The sequence below is a fragment of the Oncorhynchus tshawytscha genome, linkage group LG12, assembly GCF_018296145.1.
Source record: "Oncorhynchus tshawytscha isolate Ot180627B linkage group LG12, Otsh_v2.0, whole genome shotgun sequence".
NCBI classification, from domain to species: Eukaryota; Metazoa; Chordata; class Actinopteri; order Salmoniformes; family Salmonidae; genus Oncorhynchus; species Oncorhynchus tshawytscha.
Window position 1 is genome coordinate 15,459,588 of NC_056440.1, and position 27,160 is coordinate 15,486,747.

Below are 27,160 nucleotides of genomic sequence, written 5' to 3' on the forward strand. Positions count from 1 at the left end.
CCACGGTTTGTGGTCATCAGCTATCCTTTAGCTCGAAAATCTATCGCCAGTTCTGTACGGCGCAGCGCGGCTCGGAACGGAACATACCGGACCAATTTTTCTCTCCATGTCCCTGGATTTTGACTGCTCTCTGGACATTCATACCCGGATCTCACAGCTAGCTAGCTGCTATCCGTGTGACTATCGGCCTTCGTCGATTCCGGAGCAAACATCAATTATTCCGGAGCTAGCCAGCTCCGTCAATCACTCCTGAGTTCCATCAATCACTCCTGGGCTGCAGTCACCTATCCGGACCCGTTTTACTGCCTACGCGGAGCCCCACCGGGCTAACCGTTAGCTGTCTTACCGGCTGCTATCGACAATCGGACAATTTATTTATTTTTATTTATTATTATGTTTTCTTCTTGGGCCTCTATAACTATATCTATTGTTTTTATTTTTGTTGTTGTTGTGTGATTTGGATTAATCCCCTCTACCATACGGAACCCCACTAATCTACTGACGGAACGCAAGAGGTGGCTAACAACAGACCTCCATCCTATGCTAGCTTGCTACCGATGGCCTGGCTAGCTGTCTAAATCGCCGTGACCCCCAACCAACCTCTCCACTCACTGGACCCTTTTGATCACTCGACTAAGCATGCCTCTCCTTAATGTCAATATGTCTTGTCCATTGCTGTTCTGGTTAGTGTTTATTGGCTTATTTCACTGTAGAGCCTCTAGTCCTGCTCACTATACCTTATCCAACCTATTAGTTCCACCACCCACACATGCAATGACATCTCCTGGTTTCAATGATGTTTCTAGAGACAATATCTCTCTCTTCATCACTCAATACCTAGGTTTACCTCCACTGTATTCACATCCTACCATACCTTTGTCCGTACATTATACCTTGATGCTATTTTATCGCCCCCAGAAACCTCCTTTTACTCTCTGTTCCAGACGTTCTAGACGACCAATTCTCATAGCTTTTAGCCGTACCCTTATTCTACTCCTCCTATGTTCCTCTGGCGATGTAGAGGTGAATCCAGGCCCTGCAGTGCCTAGCTCCACTCCTATTCCCCAGGCGCTCTCTTTTGACGACTTCTGTAACCGTAATAGCCTTGGTTTCATGCATGTTAACATTAGAAGCCTCCTCCCTAAGTTTGTTCTATTCACTGCTTTAGCACACTCTGCCAACCCGGATGTTCTAGCTGTGTCTGAAACCTGGCTTAGGAAGACCACCAAAAATTCAGAAATTTTAATTCCAAACTACAACATTTTCAGACAAGATAGAACTGCCAAAGGGGGCGGTGTTGCAATCTACTGCAAAGATAGCCTGCAGAGTTCTGTCCTACTATCCAGGTCTGTACCCAAACAATTTGAACTTCTACTTTTAAAAATCCACCTCTCTAAAAACAAGTCTCTCACCGTTGCCGCCTGCTATAGACCACCCTCTGCTCCCAGCTGTGCTCTGGACACCATACAGTGCCTTGCGAAAGTATTCGGCCCCCTTGAACTTTGCGACCTTTTGCCACATTTCAGGCTTCAAACATAAGACTATCACAGTGCAGGTGCATTTATACGGAGACTTGATTACACACAGGTGGATTGTATTTATCATCATTAGTCATTTAGGTCAACATTGGATCATTCAGAGATCCTCACTGAACTTCTGGAGAGAGTTTGCTGCACTGAAAGTAAAGGGGCTGAATAATTTTGCACGCCCAATTTTTCAGTTTTTGATTTGTTAAAAAAGTTTGAAATATCCAATAAATGTCGTTCCACTTCATGATTGTGTCCCACTTGTTGTTGATTCTTCACAAAAAAATACAGTTTTATATATTTATGTTTGAAGCCTGAAATGTGGCAAAAGGTCGCAAAGTTCAAGGGGGCCGAATACTTTCGCAAGGCACTGTAGATCTTATCTGTTGGAAAGATATCAGTTTGTCACTGTAGATGGTATATCCTCTGATAAATCAAATGTTAATTTTTGTGTTCCTCAAGGCTCAGTTTTAGGACCACTATTGTTTTCACTATATATTTTTCCTTGGTGATATCATTCGGAAACATAATGCTAACTTTCACTGCTATGCGGATGACACACAGCTGTACATTTCGATGAAACATGGTGAAGCCCCAAAATTGCCCTCCCAGGAAGCCTGTGTTTCAGACATAAGAAAGTGGATGGCGGAAATGTTCTACTTTTAAACTCGGACAAAACAGAGATGCTTGTTCTAGGTCCCAAGAAAAAAAGAGATCTTCTGTTGAATCTGACAATTAATCTTGATGGTTGTACAGTCGTCTCAAATGAAGCTGTGAAGGACCTCAGCGTTACTCTGGACCCTGATCTCTCTTTTGATGAACATATCAAGACTGTTTCTTGGACAGCTTTTTTACATCTACGTAACATTGCAAAAATGATGCAGAAAAATGTATCCATGCTTTTGTCACTTCTAGGTTAGACTACTGCAATGCTCTACTTTCCGGCTAACCGGATAAAGCACAAAATAAACTTCAGTTAGTTAGTGCTAAACACGGCTGCTGGAATCTTGACTAGAACCAAAAAATGTGATCATATTACTCAAGTGATCAAGTGTAGCCTCTCTACACTGGCTTCCTGTTAAGGCACGGGCTGATGTCAAGGTTTTACTGCTAACCTACAAAGCTTTACATGGGTGTAATGATCATCTGTGGTGGAAGAAGGTGAGGACCAAAGCGCAGCATGGTAAGGGTTCATATTTTTTTACAAAATAACTGAACACTGAACAAAACAATAAACGACAAATGAACAGTCCCGTAAGGTGAATGGAAAAAACACTAAACAGGAAATAATCACGCACCAAACACAGGTGGGAAAAGGCTACCTAAATATGATTCTCAATCAGAGACAACGAATGACACCTGCCTCTGATTGAGGACCATACCAGGCCAAACACAAAACCACAACATAGAAAAAAGAACATAGACTACCCACCCCAACTCACGCCCTGACCATACTAAAACAAAGACATAACAAAGGAACTAAGGTCAGAACGTGACAGTACCCCCACACCCAAAGGTGCGGACTCTAGCTGCAAAACCTGAACCTATAGGGGAGGGTCTCGGTGGGCATCTGTCCACGGTGACGGCTCTGGCGCGGGACTTGGACCCCACTCCACCATAGTCTTTCCCTGCTTCTTAAAATATCTTAAGTCGACCCCCTACTTTTTCGAACATTCTGTTAAAAATCGTGCAACATTTCGGCGTCCTGCTACTCATGCCAGGAATATAGTATATGCATATGATTAGTATGTGTGGATAGAAAACACTCTCACGTTTCTAAAACTGGTTAAATCACTGCTGTGACTATAACAGAGCGTCTGTTTCATCGAAAAGCGCAAGAAAAACTGATCACTGAAAACTGAAAAAAATATCCATGTGCCACTTGCATGTATTGTTTAAGGGGCACGAAATTAAATGGGGCCGAGATTGCAAGTCCTACAGCTTCCACACGATGTCGCCAGTCTTGTCAATTGCCTTCTCGTTGTTTCTTGGTCAAACGAGTTAGAGAGACCACTTTCCATCCGGTCTCCGACAGGAAGTTTTGGAAGAGAGATTTCGCAACATGATTTGAAATCGTGGAGCTATTGAATACACATCGCCTCGTGATCAATTTGATAGATTATTAACGTTTACTAATACCTAAAGTTGGATTACAAAAGTATTTTGAAGTGTTTTGTGAAAGTTTATCGTCAACTTTTTTAATTTAAAAAAATGTCGTAGCGTTTTGAAACAGTGTTTTTTTCTGAATCACACAGTTTCTATAGATGGATATTTTGGGTATATATGGACCGATTTAATCGAAAAAAATACCCAATAGTGATGTTTATGGGACCTATAGGAGTGCCAACAAAGAAGCTCGTCCAAGGTAATGAATGTTTTATATTTTATTTCTGCTATTTGTGTAGCGCCGGCTACGCAAATTCTTTTGTTTACGTCGCCTTCAGGTATTTCGGGGTGTTGCATGCTATCAGATAATAGCTTCTCATGCTTTCGCCGAAAAGCATTTTAATAATCTGACTTGTTGGCTAGATTCACAACGAGTGTAGCTTTAATTCAGTACCCTGCATGTGTGTTTTAATGAACGTTTGAGTTTAAACGAGTGCTATTAGCATTTGGCGTAGCGCATTTGCATTTGCTGATGGCTAGATGGGACGATTGCGTCTCGGGTCGACGCAAGAGGTTATTAACCTGCCTCCGGGGCGCCTTTAGAGCGACAACCCTCGCTGCCGACCTCGGACTGGGGACCCTAGCAGCGGGCCCCGAATGGACAGGAGATTCCGGCAGCACCGACGGACGGAGATCCCGGCAGCACCGGACAGGCGGGAGACTCCAGCAGCGCCGGAGTGAAGGGCGACTCCGGCTGCGCTGGAGTGAAGGGTGAATCCGGAAGCACCGGAGTGAAGGGCGGCTCTGGCAGCTCCTGACTGACGGGCGACTCTGGCAGCTCCTGACTGACGGGCGGCTCTGGCAGCTCAGGACAGACGGGAGGCTCCGGCAGCTCCTGACAGACGGGCGGCTCCGGCAGCTCCTGACAGAAGGGAGACTCTGGAGGCGCTGGACAGGAGGGAGACTCTTCCCTGGGGCGGGGATATTCCCCAGCCTGTGCCCAAGGTCCTTCTCCGTCCAAAATCTCCTCCCATGTCCAGGAGTCCAGAACTCGCTGCTGCCCGATACCACGCTGCTTGGTCCTTGGTTGGTGGGTGATTCTGTAATGATCGTCTGTGGTGGAAGAAGGTGAGGACCAAACGGCAGCGTCGTAAGTGTTCAAATTTTTTATAAAATAACTGAACACTGAACAAAACAATAAACGACAAATGAACAGTCCCGTAAGGTGAATGGAAAAAACACTAAACAGGAAATAATCACACACCACACGCAGGTTGGAAAAGGCTACCTAAGTATGATTCTCAATCAGAGACAACGAACGACACCTGCCTCTGATTGAGAACCATACCAGGCCAAACACAAAACCACAACATAGAAAAAATAACATAGACTACCCACCCCAACTCACGCCCTGACCAAACTAAAACAAAGACATAACAAAGGAACTAAGGTCAGAACGTGGCAATGGGGGGCTTGCTCGTACCTATCTTTCTGATTTGGTCCTGCCATACATACCTACACGTACGCTCTGGTCACAAGACGTAGGCCTCCTCACTGTCCCTAGAATTTCTACGTAAACAGCTGGAGGCAGGGCTTTCTCCTATAGAGCTCCATTTTTATGGAATGGTCTGCCTATCCATGTGAGAGACGCAGACTTGGTCTCAACCGTTAAGTCTTTATTGAAGACTCATCTCTTCAGTAGGTCCTATGATTGAGTGTAGTCTGGCCAAGGAGTGTGAAGGTGAATGGAAAGGCTCTGGAGCAACGAGCCACCCTTGCTGTCTCTGCCTTGCCGGTTCCGCTCTCTCCACTGGGATTCACTGCCTCAAACCCTATTACAGGGGCTGAGTCACTGGCTTACTGGTGCTCTTCCATGCCATCCCTAGGAGGGGTGCGCCACTTGAGTGGGTTGAGTTACTGACGTGATCTTCCTATCTGGGTTGGTGCCCCCCCTTGGGTACTTGCCGTGGGGGAGATCTTTGTGGGCTATACTCGGCCTTGTCTCAGGATAGTAAGTTGGTGGTTGAAGATAACCCTCTAGTGGTGTGGGGGCTGTGCTTTGGCAAAGTGGGTGGGGTTATATCCTGCTTGTTTGGTCCTGTCCGGGGATATCGTCAGACGGAGCCACAGTGTCTCCTGACCCTTCCTGTCTCAGCCTCCAGTATTTATGCTGCAATAGTTTATGTGTTGGGGGGCTAGGGTCAGTCTGTTATATCTGGAGTATTTATCCTGCCTTATCCGGTGTGAATTTAAGTATGCTCTCTCTCTCGTTTTTGGACCTTGGACCTTGCCTCAGGAATACCTGGCCTAATGCCTCCTTGCTGTCCACTTGGTCGTGCTGCTGCTCCATTTTCAACTGTTCTGGAGCCCTGACCTGTTCACTGTACGTGGTACCTTGTCCCAGACCTGCTGTTTTCAACTCTCTAGAGACAGCAGGAGCGGTAGAAATACTCTGAATGATCGGCTACGAAAAGCCAACTGACATTTATTCCTGAGGTGCTGACCTGTTGCACCCTCTACAACCACTGTGATTATTTGACCCTGCTGGTCATCTATGAACATTTGAACATCTTGGCCATGTTCTGTTATAATCTTCACCAGGCACAGCCAGAAGAGGACTGGTCACCCCTCATAGCCCGGTTCCTTTCTAGGTTTCTTCCTAGTGTATGGCCTTTCTAGGGAGTATTTCCTAGCCACCGTGCTTCCACACCTGCATTGCATGTTGTTTGGGGTTTTAGGCTGGGTTTCTGTACAGCACTTTGTGACATCAGTTGATGTAAGAAGGGCTTTATAAATACATTTGATTTAAATTTGATTGATACTGTGAAATATTTGACATTAGCTACTGGTCTATTTACTGTGTTGGCAGAATGTTTTAATCTTTAATGCCATATCTGGAAAAGGCCTGTGTCCATTTCTGAAGGAGAAAATAATGGCCTGTATATGATGGACTACCTGTGAATTCTGAAACATTGTAGGGGAGGCTACTCAAAAAAATGCAGTTACAGTAGCCTACTTCAATGGAAAATATAATCTGTTAAATTTGACAGTATACCACTATTATAAACTACGCTGCCTGTGATATTGAAAAACTTTTTGAAATACATAGCCTGTTTACTGGGCTGCTATGTCCAATCAAGTAATAATGTCAAATTTGAATAAATGCCAACTTTTGCGTGCGCACGCAGTTTACAGGCCCTTGGTCAATTGGCTTAATGCACTGGAGAGGAAGTGACCTTCCTGTCCCTCTGCCTGTGTGTGTGTGTTTTCCATGTCACACCTCTTTCTTTCACATATCAGGTATTTCCAGATCAGTGGGCATGTCAATGGGACTACAATTGAACATGTCTGGAGACTACAATTGAACATGTCTGGATCATAGCTTTTAGCTCTCTGGCACGTGATTTGGCTTGATGCCTCAGGGATAGCCCCTGTCCCAGCTCTCCGCTCTCCTGACTGAAACAGATAAGAAGAGAGGGAGGCAGAAATGGAGAACAGATTCATATCATTATTCCGTATTATCATGTCCTTGTTCTTTGTCATTTGATCCAGAAAGTTTACTAGTGGGGATGACCTGTGTGTGTGGTATTTTGTATGTCTCTGTCATCTGATGTGCTAGTCTTTGTGTGTGGCTCAGTGACAACTCTCTCCCTCACACCTCCACGTTGTCGCTTCACTCCTCCTCTCTCACCTTGGTAAACAAACACTGCCCTCTCACCATGCAACACCTCTGGAGAGGGGGAGAAAGGTTGGAAATGAGGTGGACACTGAGCTGCACTTCCTAACCTCCTGCCAAATGTATGACTGTATTAGAGACACATATTTCCCTGAGATTACACAGACCCATAACAAATTCGAAAACAAATCCAATTTTGATACGCTCCCATAACTAAAAGGGCAACCAGGGAAGAATAAACACCATTGTAACACTGTATGTAGACATAACATGACATTTTAAATGTCTTTAATATTTTGGTACTTTCGTGAATGTGATGTTTTGGCAATGTTAACCTGTGTTTCCCATGCCGACAAAGCCCTGAGAGAGAGAGAGAGAGAGAGAGAGAGAGAGAGAGAGAGAGAGAGAGAGAGAGAGAGAGAGAGAGAGCAACACACGAGTCTTGCTTTGGCCTTGGACAAGTCTTCTATCTCTTTAAGGCTACAATAAGCACAACTTTGCTTTCTGCCCTTGTTAGACATACAGTATGCACTCACAGGCTCAGTGCTGCTTTACTCCGTAGTTGGCCTACTGACTTTTCTCTCACTTACAGTATACACCTGTTATTAAACTTTATTTACCCCCAATTGGATAGCACTGTCACATAACATTTAGCACAATATAGTCAAAATGAATCACATTTTCCAATTCATACACACACTTTGTGTTTATGAATTGCCATGCCAACTCTGTAAGTCCTGACCACCTCTCACCTTTTCGAGTATTAGCTGGCTATGGCAGGAGTAGACTGGGCCGGTCACACTGGTCTTGGACTAAAATAAATGTCCTCATATTTCAGGGTCCAGCATTGTAACCATGACATTATTTCCTTTCCCTGTGGTGTCTACTTTGGTCCAACTTCCTGTCTGGCACCTGATGCTATGCAAATAAATACTGTAACGCTAACGTTAGTCATGGTGCTGTGAACTGGCAACACACACAAGTTTCATAAAACTCTACCAAGTTTGTGTCAAACTCTCTCCCCAATTTGGCCAAAGTCAAACATTTATTTTATTTTTATTTCATGAAATGTGGGGTTTTATATTTGACCCTGTGCTCTCATTTCCTGCTTTATATATGTGTCTAATTATGGAGGAGGCAGGTGGGAGCCAACCAATCAGAGGGCTAATATAAATACTCTCTCTTGGCTAAAAGTTGAGGGGAGTCTGACTGCATCACTTATTTTTATTAAAATCATTGTGTTCAAAATTCCAAATTGTTTGCATAGTCAACTTACACACAGCTCTGACATACACACTTACGCCCCCAGACATGCCACCAGGGGTCTTTTGACAGTTCCCAAATCCAGAACAAGTTCAAGAAAGAGTACAGCACAGGAGGTTGGTACAGCCGTCATACCACTCAGGAAGGAGATGCGTTCTGTCTCCTAGAGATGAACGTACTTTGGTGCAAAAAGTGCAAATCAATCCCAGAACAACAGCAAAGGACCTTGTAAAGAAAACAGGTACAAAAGTATCTATATCCACAGTAAAATAAGTCCTATATCGATATAACCTGAAAGGCCGCTCAGCAAGGAAGAATCCACTGCTCCAAAACAGCCATAAAAAAGGCAGACTACAGTTTGCAACTGCACATGGGGACAAAGATCGTACTTTTTGGAGAAATGTCCTCTGGTCTGATGAAACAAAAATATAACTGTTTGGCCATAATGACCATCGTTATGTTTGGGGGAAAAAGGGGGAGGCTTGCAAGCTGAAGAACACCATCCCAACCATGAAGCACGGGGGTGGCAGCATCATGTCAAATCAAATCAAAGTTTATTTGTCACGTGCGCCGAATACAACACCTTACAGTGAAATGTTTACTTACAGGCTCTAACCAATAGTGCAAAAAAGGTCTTAGGTGAACAATAGGTAAGTAAAGATAGGCAATATAAGTAGCGAGGCTACATACAGACACCGGTTAATCAGGATGATTGAGGTAGTATGCACATGTAGATATGGTTAAAGTGACGATGCATATATGATGAACAGAGAGGAGCAGTAGCGTAAAAGAGGGGTTGGCGGGAGGTGGGACACAATGCAGATAGCCCGGTTAGCCAATGTGCGGGAGCACAGGTTGGTCAGCCCAATTGAGGTAGTATGTACATGAATGTATAGTTAAAGTGACTATGAATATATGATAAACAGAGAGTAGCAGCAGCGTATAAATAGGGTTTGGAGGGGTTGGGAGTGGCACACAATGCAAATAGTCCGGATAGCCATTTGAATACCTGTTCAGGAGTCTTATGGCTTGGGGGTAAAAACTGTTGAGAAGCCTTTTAGTCCTAGACTTGGCACTCCGGTACCGCTTGCCATGCGGTACTGGAGAGAACAGTCTATGACTGGGGTGGCTGGGGTCTTCGACAATTTTTAGGGCCTTCCTTTGACACTGCCTGGTGTAGAGGTCCAAATGGCAGGCAGCTTAGCCCCAGTGATGTACTGGGCCGTACGCACTACCCTCTGTATTGCCTTGTGGTCAGAGGCCGAGCAGTTGCTGTAACAGGCAATGTTGCTCTCGATGTTGCAGCTGTAGAACCTTTTGAGGATCTCGGGACCCATGCCAAATCTTTTTAGTTTGCTGAGGGGAAATAGGCCTTGTCGTGCCCTTTTCATGACTGTCTTGGTGTGTTTGGACCATTCTAGTTTGTTGTTGATGTGGACAATGAGGAACTTGAAGCTCTCAACCTGCACTACTACAGCCCCGTTGATGAGAATGGGTCATGCTCGATCCTCCTTTTCCTGTAGTCCACAATCATCTCCTTAGTCTTGATTACATTGAGGGATAGGTTGTTATTCTGGCACCACACGGCCAGGTCTCTGACCTCCTCCATATAGTCTGTATCGTCGTTGTCTGTGATCAAGCCTACCACTGTTGTGTCGTCTGCAAACTTAATGATGGTGTTGCAGTCGTGGGTGAACAGGGAGTACAGGAGGGAACTGAGCACACACCCCTTTGGAGCTCCAGTGTTGAGGATCAGCGTGGCAGATGTGTTTCTACCTACCCTCACCACCTGGGGGCGGCTCGTCAGGAAGTCCAGGATCCATTTGCAGAGGGATGCGTTTCTTCTCAGGATCCTTGGCATAGTGATAGCTTAGTGATGAGCTTTGAGGATAATATGGTATTGAACGCTGAGCTGTAGTCAATGAATTGCATTCTCACATAAATGTTCCTTTTGTCCAGGTGGGAAAGGGCAGTGTGGAGTGCAATAGAGATTGCATCTTCTGTGGATTTGTTTGGGTGGTATTCAAATTGGAGTGGGTCTAGGATTTCTGGGATAATGGTGTTGATGTGAGCCATTACCAACCAATTCAAAGCACTTCATGGCTACGGACGTGAGTGCTACGGGTCTGTAGTCATTTATGCAGGCTGCCTTTATGTTCTTGAGCACAGGGACTATGGTGGTCTGCTTGAAACATATTGGTATTACAGACTCAATCAGGGACATGTTGAAAATGTCAGTGAAGACACCTGCCAGTTGGTCAGCACATGCCCTGAGCACACATCCTTGTAATCGGTCTGGCTCCGCATCCTTGTGTATGTTGACCTGTTTAAAGGTCTTACTCACGTCTGCTACAGAGAGTGTGATCACACAGTCGGCCGGAACAGCTGATGCTCTCATGCATGCCTTATGTTGCTTGCCTCGAAGCGAGCATAGAAGTGATTTAGCTCGTTTGGTAGGCTCATGTCACTGGGAAGCTAGCGGCTGTGATTTCCTTTGTAGTCTGTAATAGTTTGCAAGCCCTGCCACATACAGTAAGACAAGCGTCGGAGCCGGTGTAGTATGATTCAACCTTGGCCCTGTGTTGATGCTTTGCCTGTTTGATGGTTTGTCGCAGGGCATAGCAGGATTTCTTGTAAGCTTCTGGGTTAGAGTCCCGCACCTTGAAAGCGGCAGCTCTACCCTGTTGTGGGGGTGCATTGCTGCAGCAGGGACTGGTGCACTTCACAAAATAGATAGCATCATGAGATAGGAAAATTATGTGGATATATTGAAGCAACATCTCAAGACATCAGTCAGGAAGTTAAAGTTTTGTCGCAAATGGGTTTTCCAAATGGACATTGACACCAAGCATACTTCCAAAGTTGTTGTAAAATGGCTTAATGACAACAAACTCAAGCTATTGGAGTGGCCATCACAAAGCCCTGACCTCAACCCTATAGAAAATTTGTCGGCAGAACTGTAAAACCATGTGCGAGCAAGGATGCCTACAAACCTGATTCGGTTACACCAACTCTGTCAGGAGGAATGGGACAAAATTCTCTAGAAGTTACTCTAGAAGTGGTGCTAATGCTCAGTTTTTGCATACATGTAATGTTAGCATAGCAACTAGTCTTGCAATGTGATTTAGATGTGTAGTTCCTTGCCTTACTGTGTTGGCAACTGGTTTATAAAAGCAATAAGGCCCCTCGTGTTGCGTCGTGCCTAAGAACAACCCTTAGCACTGGTATATTGGCCATATACCACATCCCCTCGGGCCTTATTGCTTAATTATATCACGTTAAACCTCTTTTTCCCTCAAAATGTAAAGCTCTGTAGTGTTTGCTGGTCCCCATGCTGTGTGGTTGCTGTGTGGTTTGTTATGACTAGTGCCAGAAGGAATCTGCACAGGCAAAATGTATTCCAAAAAATATTCTCTCAGAAATGTTTCCAAATAAAAAATACCTGAATAATTAATGACAAATAAAATACTAAATATTGAATGAGTTTTATTCCTTCTATCAATGCATTGATTAGTGAACAGGCTTATTCCATGCGATGTTAACCTCGTTCCGCTCATCACTCCACAGCCTGGAACAGAAAAACTATATTTTTCCATTATTAAATTCATGACCCCAAAAAGCGGTTTATTATTCTTTCTCCATGGCAATAATTCATGGTAATAAAAATCACAGAAGTCCGTTTTTGTACTTTCATTTGCCCAATGTGATTAATACTGCAGTAAAATCGGGTGTGTGTGTGGGGGGGTGTGTGTGTGCATGCGTGTGTCTGTATGTGTGGCTGCACATGTGTGCTTTCGTCTGCATCTGTGTGTGAGTATACAGGCTTGGCCCAGAGCAGCTGTGTTTTTCAGTGTTTTCATTAACATTGTAAATAATTAGCCAACCCTGTCTGCCAACTCAGAGGAGTGAAACTTCTTTCTCTCTCTCTATCACTCCCTCTTCATCTCTCTTTCACTCTCTTTCTCTCTTCCCCCCTTTCTCTCTCTCTCCATCTCCCCCTCTCTGTCTTTCTTTGATCAGGTTAATTCATTAATTTAAAATGATCTTATAACTGGAAGTGAGTCATTATCCAGATGCATTAAAACACTCATTGGAAAATCTACTGATTATAATCTCTCAACGGTGAGACAACAAACACCTTCTCTTTTCAACGTGATGGATTTTGCTCTTTTGAGATGTTTTGTACTTATTTGCTTTCTTTATTTGAGGGATTTGGGGATATTTTATTTTTCCACCCGCCTGCCAAAATATAGAATTTTTCCCATCTCGTTTTTTTGGAGTTGGAAAGAACTAACAAAGTTAGTCTCAGCCGTGACTATGCTACTCTTCTCATTTATGCAGATTTATGCTAATGCAATCCTATCCACAACACAGCTACACATCGCCCAATCAGATCTGAGGGTTGTTTGCCCTGGTTTCTCAGTGGGAAATTCACATCAATGTCTGGCTTCCCATAGGTTGCATGAGAAATTTAATTTGGGCAAAGAAGGATAGTTGAAGATTTGAAGACCGAATTCTACTTTTGAAGATGAGCTTTAATATTTGCTCCAGATTAAAGAACCATATGAGAGAGAGAGGGAGAGGGAGAGGGAGAGCATGCGTTTGTGGGCGAGCGAGCCATTGACATTTGACACCATCAGGAGAGGGAGTTAGACAGAGAGAGATAGAGAGGTTTGTTTTGTATATGCAGGTTTCCCGTCTGTTTTTGTTTTGTTTTGCCAACATTGCAGCCACATCTCAGCCACACACACACACACACACACACACACACACACACACACACACACACACACACACACACACACACACACACACACACACACACACACACACACACACACACACACACACACACACACACACACCAGCCTCTTTATGAATAATTTAACCTTTCAAACCAGACTCTACCACTTGGGCACACTGTAAAATGATTTTATTGGAAATGTTTCTAAATTAATATTTAGGAATTAGTTAAATTTTTACATACTGAATGCTTCAGAAAATGTGGTATGGGGATACCATATGCAATTTGAGAAAATATTGTATAACCACTGTATTTACAATGGTGTTTGTGCCCCTTTGGATGCCCTTTTCCTGTGGCAACAGGTCACACATCCAGCTGCTGTGTCGGCACACTTCTATTTCAACCAATAGATGTGAGAGTTTATTAAATTATATTTGCTTTCAAATTCTTTATGGGTCTGTGTAATCTGAGGAAATATGTGTCTCTAACATGGTCATGCATTTGTCAGGAGGTTAGGAAGTGCAGCTCAGTTTCCACCTCATTTTGTGGGTACATAGCCTGTCTACTCTTGAGAGCCAGGTCTCCCTACGTAGGCCACTCTCAATAGCAAGGCTATGCTATTCTTTAGTTTGGGTCAGTCACAGTGGTCAGGCATTCTGCCACTGTGTACTCTCTGTTTAGGGCCAAATAGAATTCTAGTTTACTTTGACCTTTGGTTGGTGTCAAGCAATTGTCTTTTTGTTTTCTCATAATTTGTTTGTGTCTAATTGTGTTGCTGTCCTAGGGCTCTGTTCACAAACACAAACAGACCCCACAGAGCCCCAGGACAGCAACACAATTAGACACAAACAAATTATGAGAAAACAAAAAGACAATTGCTTGACACCAACCAAAGGTCAAAGTAAACTAGAATTCTATTCTAGAACTAACTAGATGAGGGGGCACTTTTCTAGATTAATCTCTATGTAGGTGATGTCTTTGATATGGAAGGTTTGAGATTCACTTCCTTTTAGGTGGCTGTAGAATTTAACGGCTGTTTTCTGGATTGTGATCATTAGCGCACAACGTCCTATTCTCCTCTGCATTATTTGGTGTTCTGCGTTGTACATGGAGGATGTTTTTTTCCCATCTTGTGAATTCTTGGTTGGTGAGTGGATCCCATACCTCACAACCATAAACGGCTAAGGGTCCATAATTGATTCAATTGTTTTTTGCCAGATCCTAACAGGAATGTCAAATTTGATCTTCCTTTTGATGCCGTAGAAGTGCGGGGTGCTGTGGGACTCAGCTGTACTGACGTTAGGTGGAAGCTTGTTCTGAACTGGTTGCTCTGTGACAATACAAACAGACACTTTTCTATTTCCATGTGTGTAAAGTGAGAAGCAGATCCAGGGATTCTCCAGCCTGTCTTTTCTTCTCTTTCCACCTGCAGGTTGACGTTAATTGTCATGAGTCTTGTCCTGGAGGCAGAACTGAGCGATTTCCCCTTTGATAGGCCAGCTAATATGTACAAATTTATGAAAAGAAACATTTATTTAAAAACCTCTTTAGGATCGGACCCTCAATTTTCACCTAAAATGACATACCCAAATCCAACTGCCTGTAGCCCAGGACTTAAAGCAAGGATATGCATATTCTTGAAACCATTTGAAAGGAAACTCTTTGAAGTTTGTGTGGAAATATGAAATTAATGTCGGAGAATATAACACAATAGATCTGGTAAAAGATAATACAAAACAAAAAACTGTCAGTGCACAACTGAGCAAGAAAACAAGTACATTAGAGTGTCTAGTTTTAGAAACAGGTAACTCACAAGTCCTCAACTGGCATCTTCATGAAATAGTACCCGCAAAACACCAGTCTAAACGTCAACAGTGAAGAGGCGACTCCGGGATGCTGGCCTTCTAGGCAGAGTTGTAAAGAAAAAGCCATATCTCAGACTGGCCATTAAAAATACAAGATTACGATGGGAAAAAGAACACAGAAGGCCAGCATCCATTAAAAATCAGCCGTTTCCAGCTACAATAGTCATTTACAACATTCACAATGTCTACACTGTATTTCTGATCAATTTGATGTTATTTTAATGGACAAAAAAAATTGCATTTCTTTCAAAAACAAGGACATCTCTAAGTGACCCCAGACTTTTGAACTGTAGTGTAAGCACATTATTTACCTTCAGAGGTGAATGTATCAAACCGTTGCCATGATAAGTGTTTTGTTTAGCATGGTATTTTCTTCTGTAATAGCTGCTGTAAATTGGACACTGCAGTTAGATTAACAAGAATTTAAGCTTTGTAAGACATGTAAGACATGTCTGTGTCCCAAAAAGTTGGCTGTTGTATACAACGTTCTCTAGTCACGTTATCGCATATTGAGCAACAACCGTCCCGGTTTAGGGACTCTGATCTTGTAGTGGTTTGTTAGGGTTAGCAGTGTGGTTAGGTTTAAAATCAGATTTTATGACTTTGTGGCTGTGCCTGCTAGTGACCACTCTGCAGAGCTGCCTCCAGAACAAGATTCATTGCAAGAAATGCTAAGCCTGTCTGTACTTCTTTTTTCTCCCTCCAGCCTGTCTGTCCTTCTCTTTCCACCTCCAGCCTGTATGTCTTCCTCTTTCCCCCTCCAGCCTGTCTGTCTTCCTTTTTCTCCCTCCAGCCTGCCTGTCTTCCTCTTTCTCCCTCCAGCCTGCCTGTCTTCCTCTTCAACCTCTGGCCTCTCTGTCTTCCTCTTTCCTCCTCCAGCCTGTCTGTCTTCCTCTTTCTCCCTCCCTCCAGCCTGCCTGTCTTCCTCTTTCTCCCTCCAGCCTGTCTGTCTTCCTCTTTCCTCCTCCAGCCTGCCTGTCTTCCTCTTTCCTCCTCCAGCCTGTCTGTCTTCCTCTTTCCTCCTCCAGCCTGCCTGTCTTCATCTTTCCTCCTCCAGCCTGCCTGCCTTCCTCTTTCCTCCTCCAGCCTGTCTGTCTTCCTCTTTCCTCCTCCAGCCTGTCTGTCTTCCTCTTTCGCCCTCCAGCATGCCTGTCTTCCTCTTTCCTCCTCCAGCCTGCCTGTCTTCCTCTTTCTCCCTCCAGCCTGTCTGTCTTCCTCTTTCCTCCTCCAGCCTGCCTGTCTTCCTCTTTCTCCCTCCAGCCTGTCTGTCTTCCTCTTTCCTCCTCCAGCCTGCCTGTCTTCCTCTTTCTCCCTCCAGCCTGCCTGTCTTCATCTTTCTTCCTCCAGCCTGTCTGTCTTCCTCTTTCCTCCTCCAGCCTGTCTGTCTTCCTCTTTCTCCCTCCAGCCTGTCTGTCCTTCTCTTTCCTCCTCCAGCCTGTCTGTCTTCCTCTTTCTCCCCCAGCCTGCCTGTCTTCCTCTTTCTCCCTCCAGCCTGTCTGTCCTTCTCTTTCCTCCTCCAGCCTGCCTGTCTTCCTCTTTCTCCCTCCAGCCTGCATGTCTTCCTCTTTCCTCCTCCAGCCTGCCTGTCTTCCTCTTTCTCCCTCCAGCCTGCCTGTCTTCCTCTTTCCTCCTCCATCCTGTCTGTCTTCCTCTTTCTCCCTCCAGCCTGCCTGTCTTCCTCTTTCTCCCTCCAGCCTGTATGTCTTCCTCTTTCCTCCTCCAGCCTGTCTGTCTTCCTCTTTCTCCCTCCAGCCTGCCTGTCTTCCTCTTTCTCCCTCCAGCCTGTCTGTCCTTCTCTTTCCTCCTCCAGCCTGTCTGTCTTCCTCTTTCTCCCTCCAGCCTGCCTGTCTTCCTTTTTCTCCCTACAGCCTGTCTTCCTCTTTCCTCCTCCAGCCTGTCTGTCTTCCTCTTTCTCCCTCCAGCCTGCCTGTCTTCCTCTTCAACCTCCAGCCTCTCTGTCTTCCTCTTTCCCCCTCCAGCCTGTCTGTCTTCCTCTTTCCCCCTCCAGCCTGCCTGTCTTCCTCTTTCCTCCTCCAGCCTGTCTGTCTTCCTCTTTCTCCCTCCAGCCTGCCTGTCTTCCTCTTTCCTCCTCCAGCCTGTCTGTCTTCCTCTTTCTCCCTCCAGCCTTTCTGTCTTTCTCTTTCCACCTCCAGTCTGTCTTTGACTAGAAGCCCACAGAGCAGACAACGAACCCTCTAATCTTAATGCCCACTGGAAGCTTATTTTGTGTTTAGCCTTGACCGTGACATTTTACACCCTACTTCCCCGTTGTGTGTATTAGATATGATATAATATCTATAATAATACCTATATTATCGTGTGTGTGTGTGGGGGCTAATCCATCCTCCTTGCTGAGTGTGTAAAAAATAAATATATATTATTGAGTTGGTAATCCCTTCTTAACCTTGTGCTGAAGGACTCTCTATGCACAGCAATCACACGTGTGTCTCTGTGTGTACTGACCTGTACCTCTGTCCTATCTATGTAACCTGGGCAGTCTGGACATGCGGCACATCTCAAAGCTCAACAACGAGACAGTGATGGAGGTGGTCCGGAAATGTAGGAACCTCAGCTCGCTCAACCTATGTCTCAACTGGAGCATCAATGACATGTACACACGTGCACGAGCGCGCACACACACACACACACACACACACACACACACACACACACACACACACACACACACACACACACACACACACACACACACACACACACACACACACACACACACACACACACACACACACACACACACACACACACACTATAGCTCTCTCTCTTCCCATGTCAGATGAGTGTGTATTTATGTCTCTCTGTGTGTGTGTGTGTGTGTGTGTGTGTGTGCGCGCGTGCGCTCCTGGCATCATCATAGCCATGTCCTGGTAATGAACCAGGATATCTTCTCTGCTTCTATGTTATGAATGTGGTGGTGGGTGTAATTGCTGCCGTGCACTTTTTTAAATCTCTAGGCCTGTGCTGATGATGGTTGCTGTGTTGCACTGATGTGTTACCGTGTAGGGGCTATTTGTCAATCACTGGTTATTGCTTACTCTAAGGCTGCGTTTAGACAGGCAGCCCAATTCTGATCTTTTGCCCAATTATAGGCCAAATAGCTTATCGGATTTGTCAAAAGTCCCTTATCGGATTCGTCAAAAAATATCAGAATTGGGCTGGCTGTGTAAATGCAGCCCAAAGCATCTATCACAGTCCAAAACGTATAGATGTCCGCACAGCAGTCCGCTAGATTGTTAGACCGCTGGCTGTCATGCATTTCTAATTCTCAGGGCATCTTAAGCTATTTCTCCAACTGTCAACACATTTAAAGGAGTTGAGGACACGTACCTGAGCCGCGTTGGTTGGGAAATGTGGGGAGGTGCCCGTTTGCACTGTGCCTCTTCGGCGGATGGTGGTCTCAGAGCCTCGTAGCTATGTTACAATGGGACGCTGGACTATCACGTCGCAGCGCATGTGGTCTGGGATTTACGCTTAAGAGGAAAGGAAACTCCACTGAGAACAGCCCTTACTTTACCACATGCCACTTCTCTTGCACTACAGGTATTGACATGGATTAGCTTCTATACAGAGCTGTGTCTCAGTAGCTGGCAGAAAGTAGAGGAGGGGTGAAACAAAGGGGATGACTTCAGTGAATGGAAAGTCAACCCTGACATGTGATGGGAATTCTGTGTTATGACACATGCTGTATGCAATGTGGGGCTCTTTTTCTAATTGGCTCTTTTCCAGGTCTAGGCCAGTCACAGACAGACAGACAGACAGACAGGCAGGCAGGCAGACAGGCAGACAGGTAGGCAGGCAGACAGGCAGACAGGCAGGCAGACAGACAGGCAGGCAGACAGACAGACAGACAGGCAGGCAGACAGACAGACAGACAGGCAGGCAGACAGACAGACAGACAGACAGACAGACAGACAGACAGACACAGACAGACAGACAGACAGACAGACAGACAGACAGACAGACAGACAGTCAGACAGACAGACAGACAGACAGAGACAGACAGACAGACAGACAGAGACAGACAGACAGAGAGAGACAGACAGACAGACAGGGCAGACAGACACACAAATAGACAGACAGACAGGCAGGCAGACAGACAGGCAGGCAGACAGACAGGCAGACAGGCAGGCAGACAGACAGACAGACAGACAGACAGACAGACAGACAGACAGACAGACAGACAGACAGACAGACAGACAGACAGACAGACAGACAGACAGACAGACAGACAGACAGAGATTCTATTCCATGGCATGTTTGACATTTTCTTTGATGGGACCAGGAACATTACTCACCCTCAGGGGTGTGTGTGTGTACTTCCCTTTTTCTGGAATAATGCACAGACTCAAATAACCTGCTGGATGGATTCTTACACATTCATGGATCACATCCCAAAGGAGGGAAAACGGTGAATTCTCTGAAAAGGAGAAATATGGGAATTTAGAGGCATGGCTATGGTGACTTGAGTAAACCCTTTCTTATTTTATTCATCTCTTGTTTTATTTATATTTATATTTCTCTTTTTAATATTGATGTATATCTGTTTCATATATTGCTTTATGGCCCTGGCAGCAGTCTCCCTGCCTCAAGTTATACCAGGCTGCTTTTGGAGTGTTCACATACTATTGAATTTACTATGCAGCATAGATACAATTTCTCCAGACTCCCCCTTTTCTCAGCACTTTACCGGGTTATGAAATTCAGAATTTGCAGGCAATAGGGTTGTATTGATATGGTATTATAACATTATACTCCCTACGTTTCACCAATAAAAAACATGAAGTTTGGCAGGTTCCTCCTTCACCTCTTTAATACACACACACACACACACACACACACACACACACACACACACACACACACACACACACACACGAGTCCTTTATCTGGTTTGGATTGATTCCATAATGACATTAAAGGGATACTTTGGGATTTTGGCAACAATGATCTTCATCTACCTTCCAGAGTCAGATGAACTTGTGGACACCATTTTATGTGTCTGTGTCCAGTATGAAGGAAGGTAGATGTAGTTTCCCAATGCTTACTACAATTAGCTGAATGACTATCCACGATTTCATCTAACTCTGGGGATGAAGATAAAGAGCCTCATTGTCAAATTTCAGAAGAATCCCTTTAACTGGTGCGGTGTGTGTGTGTGTAGGGGTGATGATAGGGAGATGACTGAGACAGTGTAGGGGAGAGGAGAGAAAATAAGAGATACAGGGATAGAGGGAGAGTTTACCAACTTGATTTTCCCACTTGAAAGGTGTAGGCTGTGTTGTGTATATCCTCCCACCATACAACACCTCTGGAGAGAGAAAGAGAGAGAGAGAGCTGTCCTGCCTTATTATTATTCGACCATGCTGGTCATTTATGAACATTTGAACATCTTGGCCATGTTCTGTTATAATCTCCACCCGGCACAGCCAGAAGAGGCCTGGCCACCCCACATAGCCTGGTTCCTCTCTAGGTTTCTTCCTAGGTTTTGGCCTTTCTAGGGAGTTTTTCCTAGCCACCGTGCTTCTACACCTGCATTGCTTGCTGTTTGGGGTTTTAGGATGGGTTTCTGTACAGCACTTTGAGATATCAGCTGATGTACAAAGGGCAATATAAATACATTTGATTTGATTTGATTCTCCCACCATATATTACCTCTAGAGAGAGAGAGCTGTTCTCCCACCATATATTACCTCTAGAGAGAGAGAGAGAGAGAGAGAGAGAGAGCTGTTTTCCCACCATATATTACCTCTAGAGAGAGAGAAAGAGAGAGAGCTGTCCTCTCACCATACAACACCTCTGGGCAGAGAGGGAGAGAGAGAGAGAGAGAGAGAGCTGTCCTCTCACCATATATTACCTCTAGAGAGAGAGAGAGAGCTGTCCTACCACCATACAACCCCTCTGGGCAGAGAGGGAGAGAGAGAGAGCTCTCCTCCCACCACATAGTACCTCTAGAGAGAGAGAGAGAGAGAGAGCTGTCCTCTCACCATATGACACCTCTCAACAGAGGGGTAGAGAGAGGGGGAGAGAGAGCTGTCCTCTCACCATACAACACCTCTGAACAGAGGGGGGGAGAGAGAGAGAGCTGTATTCTCACCATACAACACCTCTGGGCAGAGAGGGAGAGAGAGAGAGAAAGAGAGAGAGAGAGAGAGCGAGAGAGAGAGAGAGAGGAAGAGAGCCATCCTCTCACCATACAACACCTCTGGGCAGAGAGGGAGAGAGAGAGAGAGCTGTCCTCTCACCAGATATTACCTCTGGACAGAGAGGGAGGGAGAGAGAGAGAGAGAGCTGTCCTCCCACCATATATTGCATCTGGACAGAGAGGGAGAGAGAGAGCTGTCCTCCCACCATATATTACCTCTGGACAGAGAGGGAGAGTGAGAGAGAGAGCTGTCCTCTCACCATACAACACCTCTGGACAGACAGAGAGATTGTATTAGGATGTCTGTTTGAGAATGAGATTTCCTCTATGGGCCTGTTCCTCTCCTTGACAGACCTAGTTTAGCCTGTCACTACAATGTAGGGCTGCAAAGAGAGAGATGGTGAGAAAGGGAGAGACAGAGGGAGGTAGTACGAAACAGACGGAGGGTGAGACCAGGAGGGAGAGAGACAGGGAGGGAGGGAGAGGGTTGCAGAGAATCAAAGAATGGGAGAGAACCATAACTGGTAATATGACACACACACACTGACAGTATGAAAGCCCCACTAACAATCATCTGTCCAGCAGAAATAGTGCCTCCCTCCCCCCTCCCCCCTGCCCCCTCTTCCACAACCCATCTCTGTTCCAGTTTACCTGCCTTCTGCTAAATTACCACTGTGGTCTCTAGGTGCTTGGCCTCGCACATTATGTGTTAGACGAGCTGTGTGTGTGTGAGAGGGGGAGAGACAAGGTATTATCAAAAATACAGGACCGAGGGGGAGGTCAAAATTTGGCCAGCTACACCATAGAGATAGATAGAGGACTCTAGTGCCCAAAAGCCTGTTTTAGGATGGGCAGCGCCATTAAGGACTTTCACCATTTTGAAGTACTCAACAAGTTGGCACTTCCTATGGAAGTAAGGAAGGATCACATAACTGCATAATTCCATTACTGCACGTGGCAATAAATCACCAACCTTGGCTTTATACCTGTTCGAACAACGCCCTCCAGGTGGCAGTATACACCCTTTCAGTTTGTTTACCAACTCATAGAAGTAGTAGAAGAAGAAAATTGACTACTTCAAAATGGAGATGACCTCAATGGCGCTGGCCATGCTCTCAAGGACGCCCTAATGGGCTAACTATCTCTATGTGCTACACAGAGAGGGAGAGATAGATGTAAAATAGAAAGTGTTGTCACAAAGAAACCAAGGGATAACTGTCAAAGAGGACAGAAAGTGTGTGAAACATGACTGGTTGAAAGTGTTTGTTTTTTAAAATAAAGGTGTTTTATAACACATGCAAAAAGTGAGTCAGTAATTAAATCCTGAGTCAGTCACACACCATCTCCTCCTTTCTAGAACAGTAGAGAGCAGTTAGTCAAACTAAAATACTAGTCACTATGGACACTTGGTGAAAACAGAGTCTCCTAGCATTAAAAGGATACTTTTGGCAACCAGTATCCCCAGATTCAGATGAACTGGTGGATGCCATTTTTAGGTCTCTGTGTCCAGTATGAAGGAAGTTAGATATAGTTTCGCCAGCCAATGCTAACTAGAGTTAGCATAATGAATGGAAGTCTAGCACGCTAGGAGATCCCCGTAGACTTCCGTCATTGCGCTAGCGCCAGTAAGCAACTTCCTTCAAACTGCACACAGACATAAAAATGGTATCCACGAGTTCATCTGGCTCTGGGGAAGTAGGTAAAGGGCCTCATTGCCAAAATGCTGAAGCATCCCTTTAACACACTTCCTGTATTAAATGGTGCAGTTCTGAATCTGTGTGTCAGGACTTCTGAAGTTTGCAGTGATTTCATTCTGCCAGAAGCTCCTGCACAGTGAATGTTTCTATGTTGACTTTTGTGTTTTACTGGGGATGATTTGGGGCCTCCCTGTGTTGAGTGGTGTGTGTTTTACTGGGGATGATTTGGGGCCGCTGTGTTGAGCGGTGTGTGTTTTACTGGGGATGATTTGGGGCCTCACTGTGTTGAGTGGTGTGTGTTTTACTGGGGATGATTTGGGGCCCTCTGTTGAGTGGTGTGTGTTTTACTGGGGATGATTTGGGGTCTCCCGGTGTTGAGCGGTGTGTGTTTTACTGGGGATGATTTGGGGCCCTCTGTTGAGTGGTGTGTGTTTTACTGGGGAGGATTTGGGGTCTCCCGGTGTTGAGCGGTGTGTGTTTTACTGGGGATGATTTGGGGCCCTCTGTTGAGTGGTGTGTGTTTTACTGGGGATGATTTGGGGCCTCACTGTGTTGTGGTGTGTGTTTTACTGGGGATTATTTGGGGTCCTCCTGGTGTTGAGTGGTGTGTGTTTTACTGGGGATGATTTGGGGCCCTCTGTTGAGTGGTGTGTGTTTTACTGGGGATGATTTGGGGCCCACTGTGTTGAGTGGTGTGTGGTTTACTGGGGATGATTTGGGGCCCCTGTGTTGAGGGGTGTGTGTTTTACTGGGAATGATTTACTGGGGTTGATTTGAGGCCCACTGTGTTGAGTGGTGTGTGTTCGAGAGAGAGGGTCCTGTAGGATGTGTATGTGTGGTTTACATTTTGTGTGCGTGTGTGCGTACACCACTGGCACACCACTGGTCAGTTGGCCTCAGGTGTGGAAGCAGTGAGAAATGTTTCGGGGGTTGTTCTGTTGGCATATAGTTGGGGTTACCACATCCCAAAGCTCTTCTCTCTCTCTCTCTCTCTCTCTCTCTCTCTCTTTCAATCTTTTACACTCACACTCTTTCCGATAGATACATTTAAACAAGGAAATCTATTTTGGCTCTGTCTCCTCTCTTTCCCTCCCTCTTTCTTCCGGCCAACATTCTCAGCATATCTCTATTGCTTATGAGAATCACAAATAACCCTCTAAATTGGCTTTTATACATTTTTTACGCTTCTCATATAAATCAAGCAAGATGAGGGATGACTTGGTGTCCCCTCTTAATTTCCCTCCACTTTTTCAGGAGTTTTTAATAAAATGGTGAATATTTCACAGTTGACTCCCAATCTGGAAAAGCTTGGGAATGTTGTGAAATACAACACAACATGACATGACACTGCAGCCTCTCCTCTCCTCACCTGATACCTTTTCCCGCTCCACTACACCTGGAAACTCACTTCAGTGTCCAGGTGTTTGTTAAATGTCATCTAAATGTCAGAGAGACCAGAGCCAAGGACAGGGATTTGTCCTTTCCTACCCGTCACATGCCGTTTTAGCTCAAGTGCAAAAGGACATCCCAACCAATCTCCTCCCGTCCATTTCCCAGTCGTATAGATAGATTATAGTCCTAGAGCTCAACTGTACCATTGAAAAACATAGAGGATATTTATCCACCACCTTTCTCTTTCTCATCTGTCTATAGGTGCAAGGAGCCTATCAGACCATCCCCTTCCGATTGGCTCATGAACCTAAAAAGCATAACTATCGTCTACCACTAGAGAAACTCCACATGCACTCCGCCTGCACCCCTGTCTTACAGCATGTTAGTTGTCGTGTCTCTGACTATGATTAAATTATATGACATGCTATTTTATCAAATCTATTACCTAACGTTTAATTGATTACGTGATCGAATTAAACCATGCAACAATTAAACCATTAATAACCTGGGGCGCCAAGGAAGCATTCATTTATATAGAGCGGTTACCTCCCGAATCCACTCTCTTAAAGATCTGAAGATCTTTTATATCAGTAGTAGTCAATTATTAATCGTCACCTCGATTGGTCTCATTCTGATTGACATAAGTACTTGGTTATCTGCATGAACCCTAGCTAATTGTTGAATCAGCAATACACAAATTGGCTTAATTACTTATTTACTAAATACCTAAATAATCACACAGAATTACATATGCACACACACAGGATAGATCACACATTGATTACTAATCATGTCTATTATGTCTAATAAAAAGTGGTCAGATGAACCAGATGCTAAACTACAGGACTGTTCTGCTAGCACAGACTGGAACATGTTCCGGGATTCTTCCAATGGCATTGAGGAGTGCACCACATCAGTCACTGGCTTTATCAATAAGTGCATTGAGGACGTCATCCCCACAGTGACTGTACGTACATACCCCAACCAGAAGCCATGGATGACAGGGAATATTCGCACTGAGCTAAAGGCTGCCGCTTTCAAGGTTTTTTAAAAACGTTTTATTTTTTTCACCTTTATTTAACCAGGTAGGCTAGTTGAGAACAAGTTCTCATTTACAACTGCGACCTGGCCAAGATAAAGCATAGCAGTGTGAGCAGACAACACAGAGTTACACATGGAGTAAACAATAAACAAGTCAATAACAAAAAAAGGGGAGTCTATATACATTGTGTGCAAAAGGCATGAGGAGGTAGGCGAATAATTACAATTTTGCAGATTAACACTGGAGTGATAAATGATCAGATGGTCATGTACAGGTAGAGATATTGGTGTGCAAAAGAGCAGAAAAGTAAATAAATAAAAACAGTATGGGGATGAGGTAGGTAAAAATGGGTGGGCTATTTACCGATAGACTATGTACAGCTGCAGCGATTGGGTAGCTGCTCAGATAGCAGATGTTTGAAGTTGGTGAGGGAGATAAAAGTCTCCAACTTCAGCGATTTTTGCAATTCGTTCCAGTCACAGGCAGCAGAGAACTGGAAGGAAAGGCGGCCAAATGAGGTGTTGGCTTTAGGGATGATCAGTAAGATACACCTGCTGGAGTGCGTGCTACGGGTGGGTGTTGCCATCGTGACCAGTGAACTGAGATAAGGCGGAGCTTTACCTAGCATGGACTTGTAGATGACCTGGAGCCAGTGGGTATGGCGACGAATATGTAGCGAGGGCCAGCCGACTAGAGCATACAGGTCGCAGTGGTGGGTGGTATAAGGTGCTTTAGTGACAAAACGGATGGCACTGTGATAAACTGCATCCAGTTTGCTGAGTAGAGTGTTGGAAGCAATTTTGTAGATGACATCGCCGAAGTTGAGGATCGGTAGGATAGTCAGTTTTACTAGGGTAAGTTTGGCGGCGTGAGTGAAGGAGGCTCTGTTGCGGAATAGAAAGCCGACTCTAGATTTGATTTTCGATTGGAGATGTTCGATATGAGTCTGGAAGGAGAGTTTACAGTCTAGCCAGACACCTAGGTACTTATAGATGTCCACATATTCAAGGTCGGAACCATCCAGGGTGGTGAGGCTAGTCAGGCGTGCGGGTGCAGGCAGCGAACGGTTGAAAAGCATGCATTTGGTTTTACTAGCGTTTAAGAGCATTTGGAGGCCACGGAAGGAGTGTTGTATGGCATTGAAGCTCGTTTGGAGGTTAGATAGCACAGTGTCCAAGGACGGGCCGGAAGTATATAGAATGGTGTCATCTGCGTAGAGGTGGATCAGGGAATCGCCCGCAGCAAGAGCAACATCTTTGATATATACAGAGAAAAGCGTCGGCCCGAGAATTGAACCCTGTGGCACCCCCATAGAGACTGCCAGAGGACCGGACAGCATGCCCTCCGATTTGACACACTGAACTCTGTCTGCAAAGTAGTTGGTGAACCAGGCAAGGCAGTCATCAGAAAAACCGAGGCTACTGAGTCTGCCGATAAGAATATGGTGATTGACAGAGTCGAAAGCCTTGGCAAGGTCGATGAAGACAGCTGCACAGTACTGTCTTTTATCGATGGCGGTTATGATATCGTTTAGTACCTTGAGCGTGGCTGAGGTGCACCCGTGACCGGCTCGGAAACCAGATTGCACAGCGGAGAAGGTACTGTGGGATTCGAGATGGTCAGTGACCTGTTTGTTGACTTGGCTTTCGAAGACCTTAGATAGGCAGGGCAGGATGGATATAGGTC

General features: G+C 45.1%; 1 pseudogene; it reads left to right on the forward strand.

The window, feature by feature from the left end:
- LOC121847900 overlaps positions 1 to 27,160 on the forward strand; it is a 581,625-nt pseudogene that overhangs the window by 268,176 nt on the left and 286,289 nt on the right.